This window comes from Hyperolius riggenbachi, chromosome 4 (assembly GCF_040937935.1).
Source record: "Hyperolius riggenbachi isolate aHypRig1 chromosome 4, aHypRig1.pri, whole genome shotgun sequence".
NCBI lineage: Eukaryota > Metazoa > Chordata > Amphibia > Anura > Hyperoliidae > Hyperolius > Hyperolius riggenbachi.
The window spans coordinates 200561299-200569325 of NC_090649.1; positions in this window are offsets into that span (position 1 = coordinate 200561299).

Genomic DNA, 8027 nt, shown 5'->3' on the forward strand with positions numbered 1-8027 from the left:
CGCGTGGTTGCAAAAAAAAATCCGCATTCGGCCCCGCCGCATGCGGATTTTCGTCCGCGTCCACGCAACCACGCGGATTTTCTGCTGTGAATGGCGTAATCACGCGTGGATTCCCGCCCGGAGGTGGATTTTCTTTTAACGTTAATAACAAAGCCCCCATACATGCTACAATCCCCCAAATTGCATGGATTATCGAGGTGATAAGGGGCAACATAACTTCAACATAAAAAATTCCCCCCAATTTTTTTTTTCTAGAGAAAATGGATTTTAAAGTGAAATCAACACTTTAAATGGGGCTATTAATTGGTAATAAGTGGTTTTAAAAAGGGATATACGCGTTAAGCAGTCAAAGAGGTGAAGGCGAGTTCCAATGGCACTTGGCGGCAAAGGTACCGCTGGAGGAGGATGAGTGGCTGACGCCAAAAAGGTCCCAGAGAGGTTTTTGTAATTTTTTTTTTGTTTTTTTTTGCAGCAATTAGCAATGACATCGCAGCAGAGTTGTCAGTGGACACGGGCAGTGTGAACGCAGAGTGCAGTGGTGGTAGCGACTGAGTCAGGAGAAGGACTATGCGGGCGGTCAGTTCAGCAGCACAGAAGGACCACGGCAACATACTGGTAGTAGTAGTAGCAGCACAGCTGGCCAAAAAATTAAATGCACCCGGTGACCCGGGCAGTGTGAACGCAGACAGAGTACATTGGTGGAAGCGAGTGAGTCAGGAGGAGGAGGACAATGCCGGCGGTCAATTCAGCAGCACAGAAGGACCATGGCAACATACTGGTGGTAGTAGTAGCAGCACAGCGTCATAGTGCTGGCCAAAAAATTAAATGCACCCGGTGACCCGGGCAGTGTGAACGCAGACAGAGTACATTGGTGGAAGCGACTGAGTCAGGAGGAGGAGGACAATGCGGGCGGTCAGTTCAGCAGCAGCAGCACAGAAGGACCATGGCAACATACTGGTGGTAGTAGTAGTAGCACAGTGTCATAGTGCTGGCCAAAAAATTAAATGCACCCGGTGACCTGGGCAGTGATAACGCAGACAGAGTGCATTGGTGGTACCGTGGTAGCGACTGAGTCAGGAGGAGGAGGAGGACAAAGCGGGCGTTCAGTTCAGCAGCAGCAGCAGCAGCAGCAGCAGCACAGAAGGACCATGGCAACATACTGGTGGTAGTAGTAGCAGCACAGCGTCATAGTGCTGGCCAAAAAATTAAATGCACCCGGTGACCCGGGCAGTGTGAACACAGAGTGCAGCAGCGGGAAGCGACTGAGTCAGGAGGAGGAGGACAATGCAGGCGGTCAGTTCAGCAGCAGCAGCAGCACAGAAGGACCATGGCAACATACTGGTGATAGTAGTAGCAACACAGCGTCATAGTGCTGGCCAAAAAATTAAATGCACCCGGTGACCCGGGCAGTGTGAATGCAGAGTGCAGCAGCGGGAAGCGACTGAGTCAGGAGGAGGAGGACAATGCGGGCGGTCAGTTCAGCAGCAGCAGCAGCACAGAAGGACCATGCCAACATACTGGTGGTAGTAGTAGAAGCACAGCGTCATAGTGCTGGCCAAAAAATTAAATGCACCCGGTGACCCGGGCAGTGATAACGCAGACAGAGTACATTGGTGGTACCGTGGTAGCGACTGAGTCAGGAGGAGGAGGAGGACAAAGGAGGCGTTCAGTTCAGCAGCAGCAGCAGCAGCACAGAAGGACCATGGCAACATACTGGTGGTAGTAGTAGCAGCACAGCGTCATAGTGCTGGCCAAAAAATTAAATGCACCCAGTGACCCGGGCAGTGTGAACGCAGAGTGCAGCAGCGGGAAGCGATTGAGTCAGGAGGAGGAGGACAATGCGGGTGGTCAGTTCAGCAGCAGCAGCACAGAAGGACCATGGCAACATACTGGTGGTAGTAGTAGCAGCACAGCGTCATAGTGCTGGCCAAAAAATTAAATGCACCCTCTGACCCAGGCAGTGATAACGCAGACAGAGTACATTGGTGGAAGCGACTGAGTCAGGAGGAGGAGGAGGACAAAGCGGGCGTTCAGTTCAGCAGCAGCAGCAGCACAGAAGGACCATGGCAACATACTGGTGGTAGTAGCAGCAGCACAGCGTCATAGTGCTGGCCAAAAAATTAAATGCACCCGGTGACCCGGGCAGTGTGAACGCAGAGTGCAGCAGCGGGAAGCAACTGAGTCAGGAGGAGGAGGACAATGCGGGCGGTCAGTTCAGCAGCAGCAGCACAGAAGGACCATGGCAACATACTGGTGGTAGTAGTAGCAGCACAGCGTCATAGTGCTGGCCAAAAAATTAAATGCACCCGGTGACCCGGGCAGTGTGAACACAGAGTGCAGCAGCGGGAAGCGACTGAGTCAGGAGGAGGAGGACAATGCGGACGGTCAGTTCAGCAGCAGCAGCAGCACAGAAGGACCATGCCAACATACTGGTGGTAGTAGTAGCAGCACAGCGTCATAGTGCTGGCCAAAAAATTAAATGCACCCGGTGACCCGGGCAGTGATAACGCAGACAGAGTACATTGGTGGTACCGTGGTAGCGACTGAGTCAGGAGGAGGAGGAGGACAAAGCGGGCGTTCAGTTCAGCAGCAGCAGCAGCACAGAAGGACCATGGCAACATACTGGTGGTAGTAGTAGCAGCACAGCGTCATAGTGCTGGCCAAAAAATTAAATGCACCCAGTAACCCGGGCAGTGTGAACGCAGAGTGTAGTAGCGACTGAGTCAGGAGGACAAAGCGGGCGGTCAGTTCAGCAGCTCAGAAGGAGGACCATGGCAACTTACTGGTAGTAGTACCATAACACCAAAAAATTAACCAAGGTAGGCACTAGGCAGGTAGTAACTGTCTTTATAAAGGCAGGCATAGTTAACAACAGCACATGCAGCAGCCACTTCATGTCCCCCTGTGTCCGACAATAGGGGCCAGGAACTCACCTTCCACCCAAGCCTGGTTGATTTTCAGGAAGGCGAGTTTGTCCACAGAGGCGTGGGAGAGCCGAGAGCGCTTCTCTGTGACCACGCCACCGGCCGCACTAAAGCATCTCTCTGAGAGGACACTGGAAGGAGGGCAGGATAGGAGTTCCAGGGCGTACTGGGAAAGCTCGCTCCAGATGTCCAGTCTCTTGACCCAGTACTCCAAGGGGTCCACGGGGCTGTCGGTGTCATTGAGCCCGCTGGATGGCCCCATATAGTCAGACACCATGGTGGTCAGTCGTTGCTTGTGCTGGTTGGTGGTGGATGCTGTGGCGGGCACCTCTGTTCTGGGCTGCTGCACTGCATACAGGCTCTTGCTTAGGCTCTTCAGGTCTCCGGGGCGCCAGTTGCTGCTGCTGCTGGTGGTGGTTGTTGTTGTGCTGCTAGTGGCAATGGCAGGCACCTCTTGCTGGCTTGGCAGAGTAGTTACAGTGGGGATGGAAGGCTGGGGGAATGCTTCCAGTAGTCTGCGCACAAGGGCCTCCTTCAACTCCCTTGTGCGTTGCTCGGTGGTGGATGGCGTCATTAAGTCTCCCAGCTTCCCCTTCAGACGGGGATCAAGCATCAAGGTAATCCAGATGTCCTCCCTTGAACGCATCTGGATCACCCGGGGGTCCCTGCGAAGGCAGCGCAACATGTGCACAGCCATGGGAAACAAGTGGGCCCTGCCAGCAAGATCTTCCTCGTCCTCGCCATTGTCCCATAACGCATGCCTGTCCTCTTCCTGTGCCATGTCGTTGTCCTCCTCAAACCACCATCCACGTACAACGCCTGCTGCACTCTGCTTCTCCTCCTCCTCCTCATTCAGGTTAGGGACCTCCAACTCTTCCACTACCTGTTGTGAGCCCTCCTCTGAGCTGGACTGTGCTGCCATCTGCTCCTGTTCTTCCAACTGCCTCAGGGCTTCATCCCCTTGCTCAATTAAATTGTCCATTGCCTGCTCCAGTAGACAAACCAAGGGCACCCACTGGCACACAGAGGCCCGCTCCTCACTGACCATCTTGGTTGCCTCCAGGAAGGGACTCAGCACCAGGCATACTTGCTGCATCAGTGTCCACTGAGTGGCAGTAATCATGGGGACTTGCTGGTTGCTGGGGACACTTGGGTCTAGCATGTAGGCCCTAAGAGCCAGCCTGTGCTGACACAGCCGCTCCAACATGGCCAGAGTCGAATTCCAGCGAACTGGCATGTCGATGATCATCCGGTGTTGTGGCCTTCCATACTGCTGCTGTATGGTGGACAAGAGTGCAGAGGCAGTGGCTGACAGGCGGAAAAAGCGTACCACCGCCCGGGCATCCTGCAGCAGCTCGCTCATCCCCTGGTAGGTGCGCAAGAAGCGCTGCACCACAAGATTGAGCACGTGGGCCAAGCAGGGGATGTGCTGGAGGTTTCCCTGCTGCACTGCTGCCACCAGGTTGGCCCCGTTATCGGCTGCCACATACCCCACTTCCAGGCCTCTGGGGGTCAGCCACCTCCGCTCCTGCTTCCTGAGGGCGGCCAGGACGTTGGTGGGCACAGTACAAGGTCACTGAAGGATGCAGTGGGCACAGCAGTGGGCACTGGATATACAACTAGGTCACTGAAGGATGCAGTGGGCACACTAGGATGTCACACTGTGTAATGAGATGCTCATATGCCAGCGAGCGAGCAGTGGGCACTGGGCACGGCACAAGGTCACTGACAGAATGAATGAAAAGCGCTGGCAGAGAGTGGCGGCGCCGGCGGTGTGACTGGCTGCCTGCAAATAGTACAATTGTATAACTGTCACTGGAATATACAAGTGAACACTGCAGCTGCACTAACCTGCCTGCCTGCACTACACACAGATAATCCCCACTCCCACTACACTGACTACACTGCAGCACTGAACCTGCCTGCACTACACACAGTTAAATAATCACTAGACTCCCACACTCCCACTACACTAAACTGACTATAACTAACTACAGCAATCACTCACTGACTAGCTAACTGTGTACAGTATAAGCGCAGTGTTAGCAAAAAAAACGCTTTGTTTTTAACACAATAAATGCACTTGCTCAAACAACAATGGCCTGGAGATAATCCTCTCAGCACCACAGTCTAGCAAGGACAGAGCTTTTCCATCATGGCCGCCGCTTTATATTCAGGAGGGGAGGGCATAGCTCCCCTCCTGTGATTGGTTGCTAGGGCCTGGCTGGGGCACTCTGATTGGCCTGCAATGTGTCACTTCCGCATAGTTTGACGCATTTCCGCAAACCACGACTTCAGCACCGGGTTTCACGAGCGTGAATGCGGATTTCTGTCCGCATTCACGCGAAGCCGAAGTAGATTTTCGTGGTTGAAAATCTATTCACGGCTTAGCGTGTCCGAGGCGGAATGCGTCAAAATGGTCGTGAATCCACGCGTAAGCGTGATCACGACCTGGCGGTGAGCACCACTGAGAGAGAGAAAGGATAGCTGAGAGATACGAAGAGAAGACCAAGGCAGGAAGAGAGAGACAGATACAGAGGCAGAGTCCCTGGGGCTGCAGAGTGCAGATTGAAAAGCACTCCTGGGTCCAGCCATCAATCCAGTCCAGTTGTTGTGCAGGGATCTATTGTGGATGCAGGCAGATGGGACCCTGTGCTTCTGGCAGCTGTAGCATACAGAGCCAGGACTGGTGGAGAAAGGACCGAGCTCCAGGGCCCATGGGAGTCCAAGTAGACAAAAGGATCCTCTGGCCTTGGTGGATGGGGCCTGCCGTGCGTGTCTCTCGTGCAGTGCGAGGCTGGGAGCAGCTGTGACCCTCCGCTGGATCCCTATGCTGTGAGCGGTGGGGGAACGGCCGTGAGATCCTCCTTCCTTGTGGCGTCCAGGGTCTCCATGGCAGCGGCTACAGGCCGCTGTGAAATGTGGCAGCTAGTCGGCTGTGGGCTCCTCCATGCGACGTCCTCGGTATAATCCAGCAGCAGCTTCCAGCCACCCGAGGGGGTCCCCACTGCTGGGAACCGTCCTGGGTGACGAGCTGCGGTGATCGGCGCAGGTGGAGTCCGTAACGGTGTGGATGCAGCGACGGCAGACCAGCGGAACTCCGTGCTGCCTCTCCATGCTGCGCACAACCACGTGGCCCCGATCAGCTGATCCTCAGCAGCTGATCCTCACGCCGCCTGCTTTCCGTGTCTGATGCTCTCCCAGCAAGAGTGAAGCTCTCTCCAAAGTACAAAAAGTATTAAAAAAGCCGGAGCCCTGAGGCCGTGGCGACCGAGTCCGGCGCCATCTTGAGACAATAGATTATCTACAGCCTTTATGGAAAACATTTATGGGAAATCCTAAAAAACAAACCCTGAAGTTTTACTTGGCTTCATTTCTTTTTTACAAACTTTATTAGTCATGAATCCTATCTTGTCGATTCATGATGAATACATTTTGTAAATGTGTAGCTCTGGTCTCCCTTATCTGTTGTTGATTGCATTCATCTTAACCTAAGGTGAGGCAAGCATTGATTGTCTAAAGTCCGGTTGATATACCATATTTTTTTTTATTTTGACTGAAAGGGTTAAGACTCAGTGTTTACTTATTAGCAGAGAACCAAGGCTCTCCAGGCAGAGCTTCTCTGCAGTCTCTTACAGCTACTGAAAAGGCCTGGGATCCTATATGGGCACTTTGCAACAATCACAAAGCACCCACATTTTGCCAAATCACAGAAGTGCCACGATTTCACCATGATTCCCAGAGTGATCATGATTTAGTTACTGTAGTCACTGAAGCAATTTCTCTGGGGTCACTTCCAAAATGCTGCAAGCACAACACTGCTAGTGGGATTACCTCCATAGGGATCCACTGGTGTAGCTCTTTGCTGGTCCATTGCAATCGGCAAGTGCTGCAAAAGTGCTCCTAGGCCTAAGACAAGTTGATCTGGCTGTACAAACAAAGAAACATACAGCAGTGGATTTTTTTCTGCAACATTATGTGGAGAAAAAACTTTTCACTGTGTGCTGTGAGAGATTTCGGGTCCACTTTAAAAGGAACCACAAGTCTCAGAGATTCACATATTTTTGTCACATAAATACTGGTACTTTTACTCAATATGAAACTTTCATATAAAATATAATTAATCACTATAATGCTTTGTACTTTTCTTATTCGGTTCACATGATCGACATTTGGACTTGCATGAAACACTTTTAGGTCATATTTATGCAGAAGTACTTCAAATTCAAAAGCATTCAGAAGCTGTAAACCATTTCTTTAAGCATTCCTATTTATCCATGCAACCATAAACTCATCTTTTCTATTGTTGAATTCTGAAGTAGACATAGCACATAAAGGGTAATACCTTAATATAGCCTTTAGATGGTAGTACAGGACAACTTTCACTCTGAGATTTGCATGTAGGCAAAGCATAACAATTTATAGAGTTGTTTTTGCCCATACATAGCAATAAGATTTTTTTTTCAAATGTAACTTTTTATTGGTATTTGTTAGAAGACAATTACAGTATATGCGTTATATTGTACTGGTAGATAGTGTTGGGCGAACAGTGTTCGCCACTGTTCGGGTTCTGCAGAACATCACCCTGTTCGGGTGATGTTCGAGTTCGGCCGAACACCTGACGGTGCTCGGCCAAACCGTTCGGCCATATGGCCGAACTAAGAGCGCATGGCCGAACGTTCCCCGAACGTTCGGCTAGCGCTGTGATTGGCCGAACGGGTCACGTGGTTCGGACCCGAACGCGCTCTGATTGGCCGAACTGTCACGTGGTTCGGGTAAATAAATACCCGAACCACGTCATATCTCCGCCATTTGTCTGTGGGTTTAGCTTTGGGTAGGCAGGCAGGGTAGTTCGCGCTCCAGCCACGCTAGCCAGGGTCCCCCCTGTCATTGTGTCACTGCTGGGAACAGTAGTACACCGCTTGCTCAGCCACACTATATAGCATTCTGTTTACTGCCACTCTGTGTACCTCGCTCAGCCACACTATATAGCATTCTGTTTACTGCCACTCTGTGTCTGCTGGGAATAGTAGTACACCGCTTGCTCAGCCACACTATATAGCATTCTGTTTACTGCCACTCTGTGTACCTCGCTCAGCCACA